General features: G+C 31.0%; 2 protein-coding genes across 3 annotated transcripts in view; one reads left to right on the top strand and one right to left on the bottom strand.

The window, feature by feature from the left end:
• Positions 1 to 18,246, top strand: part of LOC130896290 (homeotic protein antennapedia-like) — a 414,695-nt gene that overhangs the window by 182,736 nt on the left and 213,713 nt on the right. For both annotated transcript variants that reach the window (XM_057804282.1, XM_057804283.1), the window contains one exon: positions 8,948 to 8,996. The gene's annotated coding sequence lies outside the window, so the exon portion shown is untranslated. The remainder of the gene's footprint in view (positions 1 to 8,947; positions 8,997 to 18,246) is intronic.
• LOC130896540 (uncharacterized) overlaps positions 1 to 18,246 on the bottom strand; it is a 127,455-nt gene that overhangs the window by 4,216 nt on the left and 104,993 nt on the right. The gene's annotated exons all lie outside the window — the stretch shown is intronic.

Genomic DNA, 18,246 nt, shown 5'->3' with positions numbered 1-18,246 from the left:
GACAATCGTAAAATTAAAAAAAAAATGAATTCCGTAGTATAAGTAATTCTTTTTTTGTATACTGTGAGTATGTAAACTGGAACCTTCCATTTCTTCTTTGAAATGAACCATTCTGCATTTCATAGGACAAATAAAATATCTCGTAATGTAACTTGAATAACGTAAAAAATGAAAATGACTTTCGTCCATCCCGTATACAAAAGTGTCCTAATTGGTTGAGTAACTATTTTCCGAATTGATGGATTGGTAGAGGTGCAGAAGCTCCGATTCGGGGACCACTTCGATCATGCGATTTTGATCCATTGAATTGCACAATTTGGTTATATCTTGAGGAAAAAGTTCGTGCAACCGAGGTGAATTTACCTCAAGAATTGAAAGAGAGAATTAAATGTCACTTTAATGATCCCATAACTGACTCCCAACCGTTTAGAAGATTAATGGATTCTTTGGAAAAAAAAAGATAGACTCTTGTATTCGTGAAAACGTAGGACATTTTGAACACCTACTCTAATTGAATTCTATTTTATGTTATTAGCTTTGTTTTAAATGTTCATCTTGTGTTATTACTTCATAATTTTCATATCAAATATTCCAACAACGAAATTTCAATACAATGTTGCCAGTAGTTGCGGCAAAATCTTAAAATTCAATGAATTTATTTTTATGTCTGAGTCTCATAGAAGGCGCTAGTTACACGGTTCGTACTAAGTAGTATTGAACATAACTTTTTCAATATTAAATTTATTAAACAAAATTTTAAGTGATCTTAAACATCATTTAATTTAACACCAAAAAGGTACTCTTGATAAAACTCGATGCTGTGTGTCGTTTTCGGATTATTTTTATTTGAAAATTATGGAGTAATATGTTTTGGAAGCTGATATATCCAAAGAATTTGTTTATATTTGACTCTCATAGAGGGCGTTAGTTGTACGGTTCGTGTGTTTTTTCCTTAACGCCCTTTATCTTGAATATGAAGATAATTTTTTACTGAGGAAATCACAAATATTTTTCAATTTTCTATTTATCCCAAAGACGGAATCACCTTTTTGTGAAACACCATGTCTGTCCAATTTAATCGAATGTACATTGAGCTACAGATCGTTATTCACAATTTTCAGATAGACGACTCTGTAGAACGTTTCAAAACTTTATTTCAAAAGCTTCAATCGGTATTTCCTTCTCGCTTAAAAAAATCGTATTTCTTAAGTTGTGACGGAGTAATGCAGAACTCTGTATAGTTCTAAAATATGGACTAATAGACACCAAAAGTCGAGTCTCCAACTTAATTTTAATGGGAATGAGGTATGTGATATTTGGAAAAGACTGTTGAGAAACTTCAAAAACAAATGGTTATTAATTGCTCGATCAGTAGTAGTTTTCAAGTATCAATCTTGTTTAATTTTCAACCTCCCCCTTTCTATTTCGACTAAAACTAAAACATATATATCTATTTGGAATGAACTTATATTACACAAGGTGAAAATCAGCTTATCGGCAATAACTCAGTCTATTTCAATCAAATTTCGAACAAAAAGTGTTAATGTTTTACCCCATAAAAAATTCATCAACTATCCAAAAGATTTAACCACTTAATTTAAATGAACAAAAAAGGGGCGTATGGATAAAGTTTGCGCTATATTTGGTCACATTGTATAACTAACATATTGCTCTGAGCATTCGAATGGTAGTTGACCTACAATAGTCAACGAGGACTGATAATTTAATTGATTTAATCAATGGTAGCTTCATCTGTCTTATAACCTTCTTATATTTATTATACTTGAGATAAACGTACCATCCCATGATCTTTGCCGAAAAGACTATTCGCTTTTTCTCGTCCGGTACTTTTTCTCAATTCTTCACATCTGCTTATTAACGGCATCTAATTCTACTGTGCCCTTATAATTTTCTTATTTTAAATACGAGCCCAATTTTAGATTTTATTCCACGATTCCTATACACGCCTACTCAGTCCGGCTAATAATACGGTTCGGCGTTTGATTTATAGCGAAACTGTTCTACTTACATTCTTTTTTCTATCAAAAATAAATCTTTGATTCCGGCAGGTTTTTAGAGGTTATGAGAGGTATTACTTTCTTTCATTAGAATGCTGGTGATACGATTCGTGGTGTGCAAAGTGAAAATTGTACACCATATAGTTTCAATAACGGTTTTAGCATACACATAAGTAGCAAAAGAAAACTGATTAGGAAATAAAACTGTCACAAAGTCACAAATGGAATTTCGATGGAATTGCCCAAAAGATATTTGCGGAATACTTTATATTCGAGTTAATTGAATACTTATCAATCTTATAAATTTAAGAATCATAGAAAATTTTACTCCTATTACAAATTCTTATCAATTTCTGCCTCAACCCAATACTCTGTATGTTTTTCTAATTACGCAATGACATTTATAGATAGGGTTTTAGAAAATCTAATTTTAACATGAAATTTAATATTTAATAATAATCAGATATTGGTAGTAAGTTTGTGAACAAAGCCTCTAAAAATAATACAGAGAAACTAAAGGAATTTCGGTACTTTAATTTTATCCCAGGATTGTTATAAGTAGATTATTTGAAATCTTTTGCTATTTTTTTAATACCTTTTGTATTAAGGATTACGTTTCCATTTTAGTTTGTTTTCCTCTAAAATCTTTTCTATTTTGCAAACTATATTTCCGTTAAATTGAAGGTGAATCTGACGTTATATTCAATTGTTCATAAGTATTGTATATTATTAAGACTACCTGATGACCAGGCAAGAATCTATGGAAATATTTATTGAATTATTAGATTGCCATGGGTCTTTTACAAGTATATAAAGATTCAAGTCGATACAAAGTTAATAATCGTATCCAAAGATTATCTTACATAAACATTTTGATATATTATTACAGTTTAAGCGAATATATAGCATTGAATTATTCGATTATTTACAACAATTAATTAATTAACAGTTTCAAAAGAAAAAGTTCAAACTTTCATTATTGACTTGACAAGATTGAATTTAAGTGATATTAGTTTCAAGTCCATCGTTTAAACTACAATTTCAAAATATTTTTTACATACTTTTTTGTCTCTAATTCCTTGTACATTTTCAAATAACGGTCAAGGATTCAATTTCTTCTTGTACATAATGTTCCCACTACCATCTTACTTAACTCGTCTCGTAGTTTTTGTCTTCCCTTTCGTCCTTTAATAGTTTCCAATCTCATTCTAACAACACTCATATAACTAGAAAGGTATTTTTTGTTTATGTTTCTATATTTATACGTTTTCAATATTTGTCCATTTACTGCACAGTCAATTTTTATCTTTATTTCTTATTTGCTATCTTTGCATCGGTTTAATACGTTCAAGTATTGCCTTCATTTTGTTACAGGTTAAGTACCTAGGTCGTTTTAATTCGCTCTTCCCGACGTTCCTCGACTAAAAAGTCTGTGCTGGGATCTAGTAGGACCTTTACCGAATACGCATATCAACTTCTTGATGGTTCATCTTGAAGCCACAGTTGCCACATACTATACTTTTAAATATACTTATTAAATTGACTTATTCTGAAAACTAAATATTGTGATGCCGACCTGGACAAGAAGTTTACAATTCAGTTCGTAGTTCGGCGTCTTTTATCTCTCTTTGTAAAGAAAAGATTTTCGCTATGGTCAAAATTCTGGTTTGAATCTAACTAATGAAATTTCTACATAACATAAAAACATTTATAATTCTTTCATTTTTTCGTAATAACCAATTAATCACCTCCATTTTTTATATGTTTTCGTTGATCCAATTATTTGTTGGACGATATCCCGATTAGTCGCAGAATTAATAGCCTTTTTGTATTTAGTGTTCAAAGACCAGAAAGAAAAGCAAACCCGAAAAAAATTCTAGAAAAATAAAATGGATTTCCAACAAAGCCGCTTGACGCTTATGAATTATGAAGCTATAATTCAAACAAAAGAAAAGAACGGTTGACAGGAGTTGCTAGGTGGTTGTCCGGTTCCAAGTCGTTACGATTTTACCGCGACTTGAAGCGACTTCATTTCCAAAAAATAAAACTCATGCTTAAAACGCAGCTTTGATTTTACCGTTCAAAATAAGCAAATCAACTTTATTACTTAATAATAACTTTATAAGTTATCTATTGCTCTTAATGATACTAAATATCCCCTTCAATGCATTTAATTCCAGTCTAGTTTTGGCTGTTAAGTTAATCTTACATCCTTTTTTGTGTTTACAAACAATGAAAGAAACCAAAAAAAGGGCAAATCTTATCCCGTCCCCTGAATTGATTTGTATTCTATTATATATAATTTCTCCAGAAATTGTTGATAAAATCCGTGCCCTCATGGCTAGGGATCATCAATAAAGTAGGTGAGATAGCTACTTAAGGATATAAAACTCGAAACAAAAATTCAAAGCTTTAAATATTTTCGAACGTAAGTTTATAATTTTTTTCGTTGAAAGCTCACACTAGATGTAATTTGGGACCATTATGCACCAGACGCAGAAAAAATGGTCGAAATAATGGAATTTATTTCAGGAACGTGCTCCCAAGAAAGCAAAATTCCTTTTTTATGTTAATAAGATCATGAAAACAATGTTTCACAATTCCAAAGGTCTTGATAAATGAAATAATTTGTTTCAATTCTTTCATCAAACCGCCGAAGATCTGAAAACAAAAATACTCTATCTTATCTTTCCTCTCGAAAAATAAAGAAATTTTCGATAAAATTTTGTATTATCTGGATAGTGTACTGATAGTTGTTTTACTTTTTTCTTCAAAATAAAGGAAACATTTCGTTTGTATAAATGCAGATTTATTTTACATTTTCTGAGTATATTTAAAGGCTTTCAAAGAAAAATAAAATAGGTAGCAGTATATTTATAAAACTATCAAAAATATCAATCAATTTCCCATACTATTTCATAGTCAGCTAACGGTAGCGCTATCTATTAAACACCCTTAAAACTATAAAATTCCTAGTTCATAAAAGACTTAATAGATGGCGAACAGTTACAGACTCCAACAATTTCAGGAAAGTATATTCTGTGTTCAGTCGAATGCAGTCGCCGTCCTTGTTGACTTCTAAGCTGCTGTATATTCACATTTCGTTTCATTACTGTCGGTCCAAATATTTTACAACACACAGAACACTGTAATGTAACCAGGATAATTTTAGACTTTATATTCACTTTTTTGAATGGTTATGTTACTGGGAATAATCGTCTTAAGTCGTAAACAGCCGTTTACTCTCATGTTATGAAGCTATAAAATTTTATCACTTAATAATAAAGTGATGGTGAATGTGTTGCTGTTTTGATTTACTTTTTTATGATTCATTTACTAAGTTGTGACAGTAATGGATCATTAAGAATCGTAAATTGTTGTAAATGGCAGAGTTTAATAACTTTATTGCTTTTTAAATGGTTTTATGTAATGTTGTGGGTTCATTCAGAAATTTTGTTTGCAAACAGGAGTTCATTGATGTTTTATAGCTTATTAGATCTACTTAACGAAAATTAGGGTTGGAGGTGTTGATTTAAGTATCTCATAAAGAACATTATGAATTATTAATAATTCGTACAGACCTAAGTGTGAAACCAGTCGAACAGCCATTGGATTGTTTTGATTGTGTCGAACGGAATGACACAAACAAAAACAAATTTGCACCTATAGAGATTCTTTTTGAATACTCTATGAATCAATGAACAACTTATCTTCACGTCATACTGCCTTTAACTCATTACAATTACATTAGAATAAGGCTCAATTATTTATATTTATCATTTTTTAATTATAATTTCTTCAAAAACTAATCTATTTATTCCCTCCAAATTCTTGAAGTGAGACGAATATTTAAAAATGGATTTTCACCTATACATGGACGATCTGGTTGCAATGTAATACAGGAAGGACCAAATAAGATCTAATAATATGAAATAAATATAATCCTATATATAATACTTTATTTCAACAAATTTTTCTTTACATTAAGTGTATGTATAACTTTTTAGACTCGTTGTCCATTATACCACGCAATGTTTCTGTTTTAAGACTTAGTACTTAGTCTAGAATATATGTATTTATAAGTTTATAGTATAACTATGTCTTCTCAATATATCTACTAATAAAAAATCGTATTTAATTAAATCGTTCGAGAGTGATGGTCAAGGCAAATCTGAATTTCGTTAATAGACGTTCGCCAAAAATTTCACGCGACAGGTCGATAGTTTGCCAAGCATATGGGTGCAAAGAACTATTGGTCAAAATAATGCACAAAAAAGTGCATTTAGATAAATGCAAAAGACGCTAGTGTGCTGCTCTTGAATTTTCGAAGCCCCAGAATCTACGAATTTATTTGTTGACATAACCATTTAAATGAGAACACGCGTCATTCGGCTTCAAACCATTTAAATGAACGAATAGCGAGGTAGGAGAGTTTACACACTGCACGAAATATGGTTTTAGAAATGTCTAATGGGGACAAGTTGAGACAGGATCATCTGTAACAATCTGCGCAGTTTCCAGGTTGTCTTCAGTGCGAATATTTCAAGGTGAAATATTTCAGGGACCGTGAACTACTGAATCTAGGTCCTCGAAATGACCGACGAAACACCTAATAATGAAGGCTGTTAGAATTGGTCATACTTGCAAATATTTGAGCTGCAGCATAGCAAAAATATAAAAACTTACACAACAACAATAATTTTAACGTGTAATATTGCATTGTATATTATTCTATAATGCATTTTCAATGTTAATATACACTTTTATATTCTTCTGAAACTTTCTAAGAAAGATCTTTTAGATAATTTGTTTTGGGCCTTCCAAATTTTTCTATCATTTGCAGAATATAGAATATCCAAAATGTGAATTTATTTGCAATCGGGTTCCATTTGCGGTTACGATTTCCATTCTAATCTGTTCTGTTTTCAAAATTGTATACATCGTTTAAGAGGATATTCTGAATTATTCCACATATTTTTATTCTTTCTCCGCAAAATAATAAGATTCTCCATATGTATTGTTGGACCACATATATGGTTAAATTGATTGTCCTTCGGGGGAAACACTTCCGACAAAATTTAATCTGTCATTCGACATGAATACCAAACCTTTCGTAGATGACATGTACGCATATTGAAGTTAATATTAATAAGTGATATGTATTCACTTCTGACAACAATTATGATATAATTATCAATTTATAATCGTAGTACAAGTATAGTTATTCTCTCCCTTTATTGAAAATATTAATGGTTTATATTTGTTTATAAATAAATAACTGATTTAATATTTATAATGAACAGTGGTAATAAATAGGAAGATAATCAAGCAAGAAATGGGAAGTAATACCTGCACCATACCAGTTGCATAAGATGTAACTATAAAATGACCTAAAAATTAAATTTAGTTCCTCTAAAAAATAATCAGAGATATAAATGTGATAAAAATTTATGAAATATTCATTTGTAAATATGTTCATTGCATTGGAATTTCTGGTCGTATTAATAATGTCCAATTAACGAAATAAAAGGAAGTATCTCTGGTAAAATCGTAACACAGTTTGGGCAGATATATTGTCGTGATGGAAAAAATTGTGTTCTCCAACAATTACTTTTGAAAATTTCGAAACATTCATTTGAATTTTCGATGCAAGATATGTTTTTAATTAGCATTAAGTAAAAGCGGCACTCATCTTGCTGATTACTTTCTCATACAAATTATTGATACAGCGTCATCCTTGTTTATATAGCAACATACTTGTTACAAATTATTCCACAGAACGTCAATTGGATATTGCCTCATGTCAAAGTGATACGGCTCGTTCTCCATATTTTATGACAACATAATGATAAGCGTGCAAAATCTACTAAGGCCATTAACATATTTGCCACAGTGCCGCCACTTTCGAAGCGGAAGTAATTTTGTTTTTGTTTTTTATCCTAACAGTTCACATCAAAACACAAAATGTAATCGCTTACAGTAACTTTGTCGACTAGAGAATTCTTTTTCTGAGAATACTTTATAAGTTTATTTTGGAAAGTTATCAAGAATAGAACCATCAATTTTATGGTACACGATGCTGATGAGTACCATAATTATTAAAATATGTAATAATATCGTGAAACAATGCGCATTTTTTGAATGAAAATCGGAAAAAAACGTTCACTAACTTCATTTTTAAATATGTACCTATGTAAAAGTATTTGCTGCTAGCATATGTTCAGACTGTTGTAGTTATTCACCAGGAAAGTTTCCAAACGACCATTTTAATAATGTTACCTCATACCAAAACCAAAGTTTTTATAAATTTTGTAGTCACAGGAGAATTGTTCAAAATTTATAAAATGCAATGTTGCTGTACTTTATATCGATAACTCTATGGCTCACAACATTAAAATATTCAAAACTATAATAGAAATGATTCAGTCTCCAGTGCCACTAGAACCTGAATGCAACCAAGCTGTGGATGCACCTCATCAGCTTCGGTCTTAGCCTATATTCCAATTAACGAAAATATGTTGGAGCGAAACGACCTACCAGGAATTACTTTCCAAAATTGTTCAAGTATAACTGTTACTTTTTTTATATCTTAACTCACTTCAAGTTACAATTTTGATTAAAAGATTAAAAGACATAAGAAAACTGTAGAAAAATTACAGTATATGTACAATATATGTACTTACTTATGTCTTACTCGTTGCAGTGAGTTGGATTATTGTGTTTTCCAACATTTCAACTAACTCAAAAATCTTCCAGATTACTGATAAAGTAGATTTTGATTTGATGACATAATTTTTGAATAAATTACTTAATGTTCTAATAAATCCTATTAGAATACACTATAACTCTAGATTTATAATAAAATAATATGAATTTAGAGCAACTACATTATATGGTGCATAATATTAATATTTTCTCATTTGTTTCAGGTACAGAACTCTATAAATTTGGATTAAAACCCGAGCATCTAAAATTTCGGTAAGTATTTTTATGCCCACACATGTGAACCCAGAAGGCAAGGCATGTGACGTTATATTTGCCCTCACTAGGGACAGGCCCTTCAAGCCCTAGGTGTAATTAATAATCCCTCGACGAGAGAAAGCCCTAACACGAAAGCTTTTGGCAATTAGGTGTTTCGGACCATAGTTTTTGATGGAAACATTAGGACACACTTCGGTTCGGTGTAAATTGCAGCGATAACTGAAGGAAACAGGCTACCGGTATGGTCAATTATTTAGACCGTTCTTGATACTAAACACACCCTAATTTATTTAAGAGATCTAAGACTTTTTGATAATACCACTGATCTTTCAACCGGCACTTCATTTATAATTCGTTACCACAAATAAGAGCCATATTCCTAAAAATTAATGAATTATTATAAATGTTATCTTGCATCTCATAAACTTATAATCACTTCACTATCTTACCGTCAGTTATAAAATAAAAATGATGATAACTTTTTCTCATTATATACACTGTGAATACGATAATTTGTATATCAAGATCTTTACAAAATAAACACTCTGTATATGCCCAAATTGACGAATAATGTCTTGATTGTAACATAATCAACGATAAACACCTATATACATATAGACCTAAATTCAAGGCGATTTATCAACAAAAACATACAAAAAGGTCTAAGAAGAAAAAGTTACAGAAATTTACATAATAATCTATGTAAACTTATGATTTATATTATGAGGAAATATATGGAGTGCCGCAGTTTGTCAAGCAAGTTATCAACCACCTTATAGATATCGATATATTTTCCAGAAGCTCGTTTCAAGATAAAGTATCGTCAATTCAAACTTGTGCAATAGAAACATAAATTGAATTAGAATTGATAGTAGATCGTCGCTAATGTTTCATTCACTCAATGAATAATTTTAGATAGTCTCAATACGTTTAAAATAAGACCTTATTGGAAGGTGCTAAGAATTAGTCTCTAGCTAGATTTCTTGTGAGTAAATAGAAGAATTAAAAAACCACAAACATGAATAAAAACCAAAAACTTGTGTATTTCATGAAAACGAAGGGCAAGTATAACATTAATAATATATACTTTCCATTAAACAACAAAATAAATGTTATGGCTGCCCAACCTAAAGACGCACGTTTTGCGATAAGATACCAAAAATACGAATTGACGATCTTTAGGTGAAAATTGCATATATGGTGATGAAAGAACAATTTTCAATTCCTTAGATTATCAACAATCTCACTTAGAAAAGCTTCCATATTTAATAAATAATATCGGGTTGCTTTCGGAGAAAATTAAGAATGAGATTTTTGAGATGAAGAACGAATGCGTCAGTCACTCAGAGGAACTACCAAAAATAGTGGAGCTAAGTTGTAATTTTTGAAACCGTTGGTGATATTCATACTGAACACACTGTTTACGCCACCCCAACATCAACACAATTACACTGTCTGACGCGCGTTTCGATAACCAAGTTATCGTCTTCAGAGACTGAAGGTAATCTGTGTTCAGTATAAATTTGGATTATTCTTAGTATAATGATATCCAAAGCGCAAATCTCTTGAATAGCTTGAGGTACTGGCTACTCACGAATTCGTCTTTTCGTTACTACATAGTACCAGATATTAAAATCACTTGAACATTTTGAGTAAGTTCAAATTTATGATACTTTCCGCACTGTGGCTTCCTCAGACCGAATATGGTCGGAGATCTTGCAATCATATTAAAACGCACCAATTGAAGAAACATACATTATTTTAGTTCAAATTGAATTGGTTCTCAATAGTGTCACTCCATGTCTTACCTTTAACGATCCGAATGATGTGACGCCATTAACTCATGGCCTTTTTTAATTGGTGGGCAGTTAACTGCTTACCCTGATAAGGATGTTAGTGAAGCTTCTATTAATAGATTTATGTTCTGGGTGCAATGCTCAAAAATTCAATAGAATTTTTGGAAACGTTGGTCGACACAACGTCCTAGATGAAAAAAGATTGAAAAATAATCGTCCGTAGGTGATTCAGTTTCAGTTTGAGCTAAGGATATACCGCGATCAAACTGACCTTTTGCCCTAATTCCAGGGCGCGATGGCAAGTGTCGAACTACCAAAATCAAAACCAGTGACGACCCCAAGTACGATAAAATCATTTTTTAATAAGTTAAAATCTGTGATATTTTTGCGCTGTGGCATCTTCGGCCGATATTTTTCGATTATCTTAAGCATGCCAAATCTTTATTCGAAAATACTCAGTGTGGTTTATATAGCCGAAAGTAGTGGTTCAGATGGACTGGAGAATAGTTCTTAGATAGAAAACAAGTGAAACCGAAATGCGTTGACTGCCTCTAATAATCAATATTTAGTACGTTGTTAAGTATCTTCATTTCTTTACTACTTAGTTGTATTTTGTACTGAAACATTTTTACATATTTATTATTACACCAATTTTAAAACCATATAAATCTTTTATTTTCTGTTCCGGAGAGATACGGTGGTGTTTTTTAATAGTAATAAACCGCAATTAACAATATTGTACGAGTTGTCGGCAATCTTCACAGTCCACTTACAACATCTCGAATCGTACAACCTTTATTCTCATGATCTCTTCCTCCGTTTATATATTTTTGGCCAATCTTGCAGTTGGTAATCCTACAATTTCACATAGCAACCTTAACTAAGCCGCCTAAGCAAGTTCGAACTGAATAGTAAACAGCTTGGCCAGGTCCACATTACAGTTTTCAATTTTCAAAATTAATGAATCATTCAACAGTATAGATAAACAACATTACACAAAAAATTAATATCTTGGAATTTCTAAGTAAAATCTGTGACTCAATCGAATAATACTGAGAAAATAATAAACATGAATAGGGTATTATACATAAATAGAAATATTTTTTCTATAATCATCATGTACGTACTTTTAGTAGGGTTTTGAGTTCACAGTCAGTATTTACTTTCAAGATCAACCATCAACAAGTCGATTTTCAGATTCGGTAAACGTCCTACTAGAGCCTAGAACAGAGAGAGGCTAAACACTTGAAAAGAGACGTCAACCTCTATCATCAGATGCTCGAAAAGTTATTTTAACTGATATTAACCGACTTTGTAGTCGAGCAATGTCCAGAAGAGATGCTAGCTAGAAAACAATGATTTTAACAAATATTTCTATACTCCACAAAATTGTGACATTGGGGCATACAAGGTATGTTTCAGCAATCCTTTGAAAATTAAACCTGATAGGTCCGCTCCAATATACGAAACAATCTGCAGTATGCTTTGGAAGTTCACAAAACTGTCATTACTAGTCCGTTTAAAAACCGACAGAGATCATTTCCCTCTTCCAAGGTGTTGCTATGCTGACGGTACGGAATTTTATTCACGATTATTGCTTTTCGTTGCAGATCATGTTGACCAATTTTCATAAAACAAAATTGGATAATTCTTAAACAGAACAGAACCTATTAATGTCTATAACTACGAAAATCAGGTTATTATAGATTGATCTCAATTATAATTGCTAATATATATAATCCAGTAATCACACTTTCTATCTCAAACGAAAATAAATATTTTATGTAACAAGATCTTCAAGTTGAGTGGAATAGAGATTAAACTAGTCACTGGTAATCTAGTTCTACTCTTAATAATCTCCCCCATATCAAAAATAGTGTGTCCACTCTTCCATGGTCATTTGCTGACCCCTGGAAATGATTTATTTCTTGCTATAGGCTACGAAAATTCGGAGTGACCGGCATTTTGCTCGCAAAGTAGGGAAGGGACCGGAAATACAATTCCGGATTGCCAGCAACTAAATATCAAGAGGCGAAATGTCTCCCCAAGGAATTCTCTGGTGTGATTTCATGCCTAAAGAATCTGAAAATCGTTTACTGGAATTTATTTTAAGGAATGAATAAGAGGAGAGTAAAAAAGAATTGTTTGGGGGTTTGTTTTAAATCGCTGGAGTTAAAGAAATGCTAATTATTTTTTCATTTCATGTTCACTTTATCATATGATATATATATATTTACAAAGAATAATTGATATTTGCTCGAAACATGTCCAAGAATCTGTTTATCATTGTTTATGTTCTTATCCTCACATTCCTAAGATGCTTTCGACGTCAATAACACTTTCTAATTGAATGGAAAAATGATAAGAAAGTGAATTTTTATCTTATACATATCTCACATATAATTTTCCATTTTCTAAATTTATACGAGGGCTATTGAGAAAAATAAAGGTTTTGGAATTGCAAAGTGTAAGAGAAAATAATTATTATCCACATTTCGATAAAGATAAAATTGAGGTATTCATCATAGTGGTGGAGAAGTTTTAAAACTCCTCCGTCATTGACGTCAAACACTCAGAATTTATCTTTTTTTGGTGGAAGTGGTGGGATATAATTTCATCTCACTTACTTATTGTCACCAGTTTTAATAGAGTTATGAATCACCATCTGTTGTAGACCAGAAATGTCGAAACTGTTCCCAACTTCTGAATTTGATGGTCAGTAAGCAATTTTAACACCAAACCAAATGATGCGCTACTAACACAATAGAAGCGATTAAATAAAATTGACAAATAAAGTTCTCCTAAATACTGTCAAAACACCACTACTGTATCCAACTAACAATATTGCATGTTTGAAGCATAGAAACCAGTCCACGTAACTAACTTTTCTAGTGTTCATATACCTCTCCTACAATAACAATCTATTCACCCACGTATGTTTCTGATTGAATAATAAAAGCGAGCAGCCATTTATCAAAATTCATGCATTTCTTAGTTTCTTCATATAAAGAATTAGCCACGGATTACAGTTATAGTTAATATGCTAAAATATGGTAATGTTCGTTTTAAGGGACATATATTTTTACGGTGTATATCTGTTATTTGCGAACATCTTCTATTTCAAGTTTCGAACCCTTTATTCTCAAATATACCGTGTATGCCACAAGTATTAAGTTTTCAGACGATATAATCGGAAAAGAATTTATAAAAAAAAGTTGTAAACAATTTCAAGTGCTCTTCTTGAAAAAGGAATACATGGCCTGTGGTTTGCTGACGTATTTTTTCACATAAATAGTTAATTAAGACATATGTTGTAAAAAATTTGATATTAAGACAGTTGTTAGTTGATATATTATAATAATTTTTTTTAACTTCTTATTTCTTAGATTTTTTTATATGCTTTTGATGAACCTTCTTAATTTAAAGATATCTTTAGATATCTAATTGAAAATTTCGATCTGAATTAAAATATAATTTCACATTGACAATATTCACACTGATATTCATCAATAGATCATCTACAGCATAAATATCGAAATAAAAATTTGTTTTAGTTACAATAAAGTTGTCATATCTCAAAAATAAGTAAAACGTATCGACATGGTCAACAGATGATCAAAACTATGAAAATACTGTTAGGACTGAAGCGGCAGAAGTAGCAATTGTTCTAGATCATACAAAAAATACGGAAAATATAATATATTTTAACTTTAGGTGCCAGATACATTTGGACAGATTACTACAATTTTGTGAGATTATGACTAACCAAATAAAAACAAATACAGACTTTTTCATGGTATAAAACAGACCATTTAGTCCCAGAGCTAGGTACAAAAAATAGGGTCGATAAGGTGCGCTTACTCATTCTCCGCCTATTCGAGTCGCCCCTGACAACTAAAATGAGGGCAGAAACGAGCCGGTTTTTTTGAAATTCATTTATTGCGCCAATTATCAACCGATTTTGATAAAATTTTTTCAAAATTTCTGGGAATAGTTGTTCAGTATTTATTACCGGCTCATGGTACCCCAAGAAACTTCGAGGAACGATATTTAAATAAAAGTAAGTGAAATTTATATTATGCATTTCATTTTTAATAGTCTTTAATCAAAAGATATTATAAGTCATCGAATCAAATAACATCTTATGATTATATTTTAGCGAGTTTCCAAATTTGGATGGAGAAAAATCTATTGATCACGCCTTTACAGAAAAAAATCAATAATTATATAAAGTACTCATAAAATGATATGCAACATTACAGTAGAGCTGTAAGGCAATGCCTTAATGAACGATGTCTTTGAATGACAGGCTCCATTGAATTGCTTGCGAGATATTCCGATTTAACGCCCCAGGGTTTTTTATGAGGTATTGTTATTAACTGAATATGATTCGTTGGCAGAGCTAAGACGGGAAATACTTCGAAACGTTCGATTTAATGTCGAACAGCGAATTTGAATATCTAATTTATTGAATCGATATTAAAAGAATTCGTTAATTTTTGTCAAATTTCCCTCAATTATTGTATATTTTTTGGGAAATTAGTTTCAATTTACTGTTTATGTAACGGAAAAATATGAAATGAAATATTCCATACAGTTTCCTCTTATTGAAAATTTCAAATTGCCAACAATTTCATCACGGAAATGAACGAACGGCATGTCCCTTTGAATTGCAAAATTTGAGAAATCTGATTGGTCGACGGCTGTGTTTTTATTTTGCACACAGGTCGATGATTACCGATGAAATTATCATTTTATCCGCGGTGAGAGCTTTAGCCGAATGACATTTCAAATTTTTCTTTTGAACCATTGGCGAATTTAAGAGAATTTAAGAATTTTTTGTCAACATATAGTAATTTATATATTGAATAATACAAAACATCAGTTAATTGTAGAATTTGGAAACTTGCAAAACGATGGATTTTTGTGATGGAAATGAATATGACGACCTGGAGAGCCTAACTCCCTCTGAAATTGTAGAAAGAAACACACAAATAAGTGGAAATTATTACCGATATGAACATACATATAGATAATTCATTACCCCGTGGTCATATATTGTATGCTCCATGGAACGCTAGTAGCGAAACTTGATGTTAACATTACTAATTTTAGCATATTAAGAGTTCTGTTGAAGAAAAAATCAGTTAATTATGTCGCAAAAAACCAACGTCCTAACCAGTGACAACATTTTTTAATGCAGCTTCTGATGAATTCTATTTGTTAACAAACGTTTGTAATCATGACATGCAACTTTAATTCTTCTACCTAAAATTTACATTTTTAGACCGCCTTTATTTTTGGAAATTGTGGATGTACGCGGAAAGGTGAACTTCACAACGTATTTGTATCAAGCATTCATCATGTTCCGTCTACTAAAACTAATAAACCTCGACAATTGTTATTTCTAGCAATATTTATATGATTAGTAAAAATATATGAATCTACGAACTATGGGAATGACTGAAAAAGATGGAAGATTCTTTGTTAACTTTCAAAAAGCACAAAGCAATTTATAGGTATTGATAAATTTGGTAGATTGAGACTGGGGACTCGAACTTAAGAAAATTAGCAACAATTGTCGCCAAAAAAAACTGATGATCTGGGTCTGAACCGCTATAGTGAATGGTAATCCAGCATAGGTAACTGCTGAAGGTTATGTAAACGATTGAATTAGTTAGAATATAGAAATCTCTATAAATATTGTAAAAGCTGTAGGATTCTCTCATGTATCTTCCCCAAGCCAACCGCATCCATTTTGTGAAATCACACTTGCGCTCCAAAAAAGAATTGTCAGACTGCTACGTATAAAATTCAAAATTTTGTAACAGCTGAGTAACATAAAATGGTAAACATAACTGTTTGCAAGCATCAATTATTATTTTCAAAACTGTAGTAATTTTACCATAAACTTCAATTTTTAGTTTTTCTGTAGTTGACGAAACAATATCGTGTACAAAACGTGTTGTCGTTTTCTCTGAACAATCGTGTGAAATTTTCAATTTTCAACAGTTGTTATACATAAACTATTTTAAAATCGGTGTTAATATTGAAAAAAAAGGGTTGGTGATATTTTTCTAATCTTAAAAATCGTAAAAAATTATAACAAACTTCTACAGAAATTGAATTAATATTTCCAAATATTGGAAGAGACTCCTCCTGTACATAACCATTTTCTCTTATAACGGTCCATAGAAGTTTGTAGTAGATGTTTTCGTTTGCTACCAAATATAAAATTGGAAGTAAGCCGATACCCATAAAATTTAACTTAAATTGGAATGCAAAATTTCTGCATTAATTATAATGGTCACATTTAAATGAAATAGTAATGTATTAAGTAGAATCAATTTTGTAATTTGCAATTATAATATCTGAGTTGTATTTGGAATAGGCCAATTTGCCTACAAGAAAGAGGCGTATCTTGTTATAAAGGCAAAACACGGAAATTTAAATTGTCCTTTGAATTGAAGGGAACAGCAAACAGTTTGATAAAGATTAGAATTTAGAATACTTACTTGTAGCGGGTGTAAGCAAATGGTTGACTCAATTATAATTTGGTAATCCAGAAGAATTTTAAATCAGATAATAATCTGAGTATTGTTACAAGAATGAAGAATGCAGTATTGTTTCACAAAGTTAATTTTTATCTACAAAGAAAAAAGTTCTTAAAGTCGTTCGACAACCGCAAGAAATGTTTCCAATGAAATTTTCGTAGCTTTCGATTTAATCATACTATTTAAATAAATGCTAGTTTGAGAAAACCAAAAAAGTAGATTTTAATGGGAAACCAAACTAAAAATTGGAAAATTTCTTAAAAACATGTGTGTTATGTCGCTAATAAGATACAGGGTGTTAAATTTTTTGTAATAAATGAGCTCTGATTGTTAGTGATGCTACTAAAAGTAATACGAAAGAACATGCCGCTCATTCTATGTGACCTTTGAAATAATGTTGTCAAATACGCAAAAAACGAATAATAAATTTTTATCATACGGATTTTTTGTGTTAATAACGATGCCTGTGTTTACTAATACATACTGATATGGCATAATATGCGAATTATCCAAATAATCGTTTACTGACTATCCGTTCCATATTTCGTGCATCTAGCGCACACTTCCTGTGTCGGATCCACAAGATTGTTCAACGAGCGCACAAGAAAATTTGATGTGCCTAAGTGATTCCTAGAGAAAGGCAAACATAAAAACTTTTTAATAATTATTATCAGACATATTACTAAAGACAAAAATATTATACAAAAAGAAAAAACATCAGCAGTATCTAAGATTTTCCAAAATGAGCAAATCTTCAATACTATATAAAATATCGAACAAAAATTGATAGAAAAAATTATTTTTTCTAAGAATGAGTGCATTTTTAGTATTAGGTTCAAAGGAATTAACAGATTGCGTATTTTGAACGTTTGAAAAAAGCTTTGAATTAAGAATGAT

This window comes from Diorhabda carinulata, chromosome 7, assembly GCF_026250575.1.
Source record: "Diorhabda carinulata isolate Delta chromosome 7, icDioCari1.1, whole genome shotgun sequence".
In the NCBI taxonomy this organism is placed as follows: domain Eukaryota; kingdom Metazoa; phylum Arthropoda; class Insecta; order Coleoptera; family Chrysomelidae; genus Diorhabda; species Diorhabda carinulata.
The sequence above is the reverse complement of the archived record's forward strand: the minus strand, read 5'-3'. Positions and strand labels throughout refer to the sequence as shown.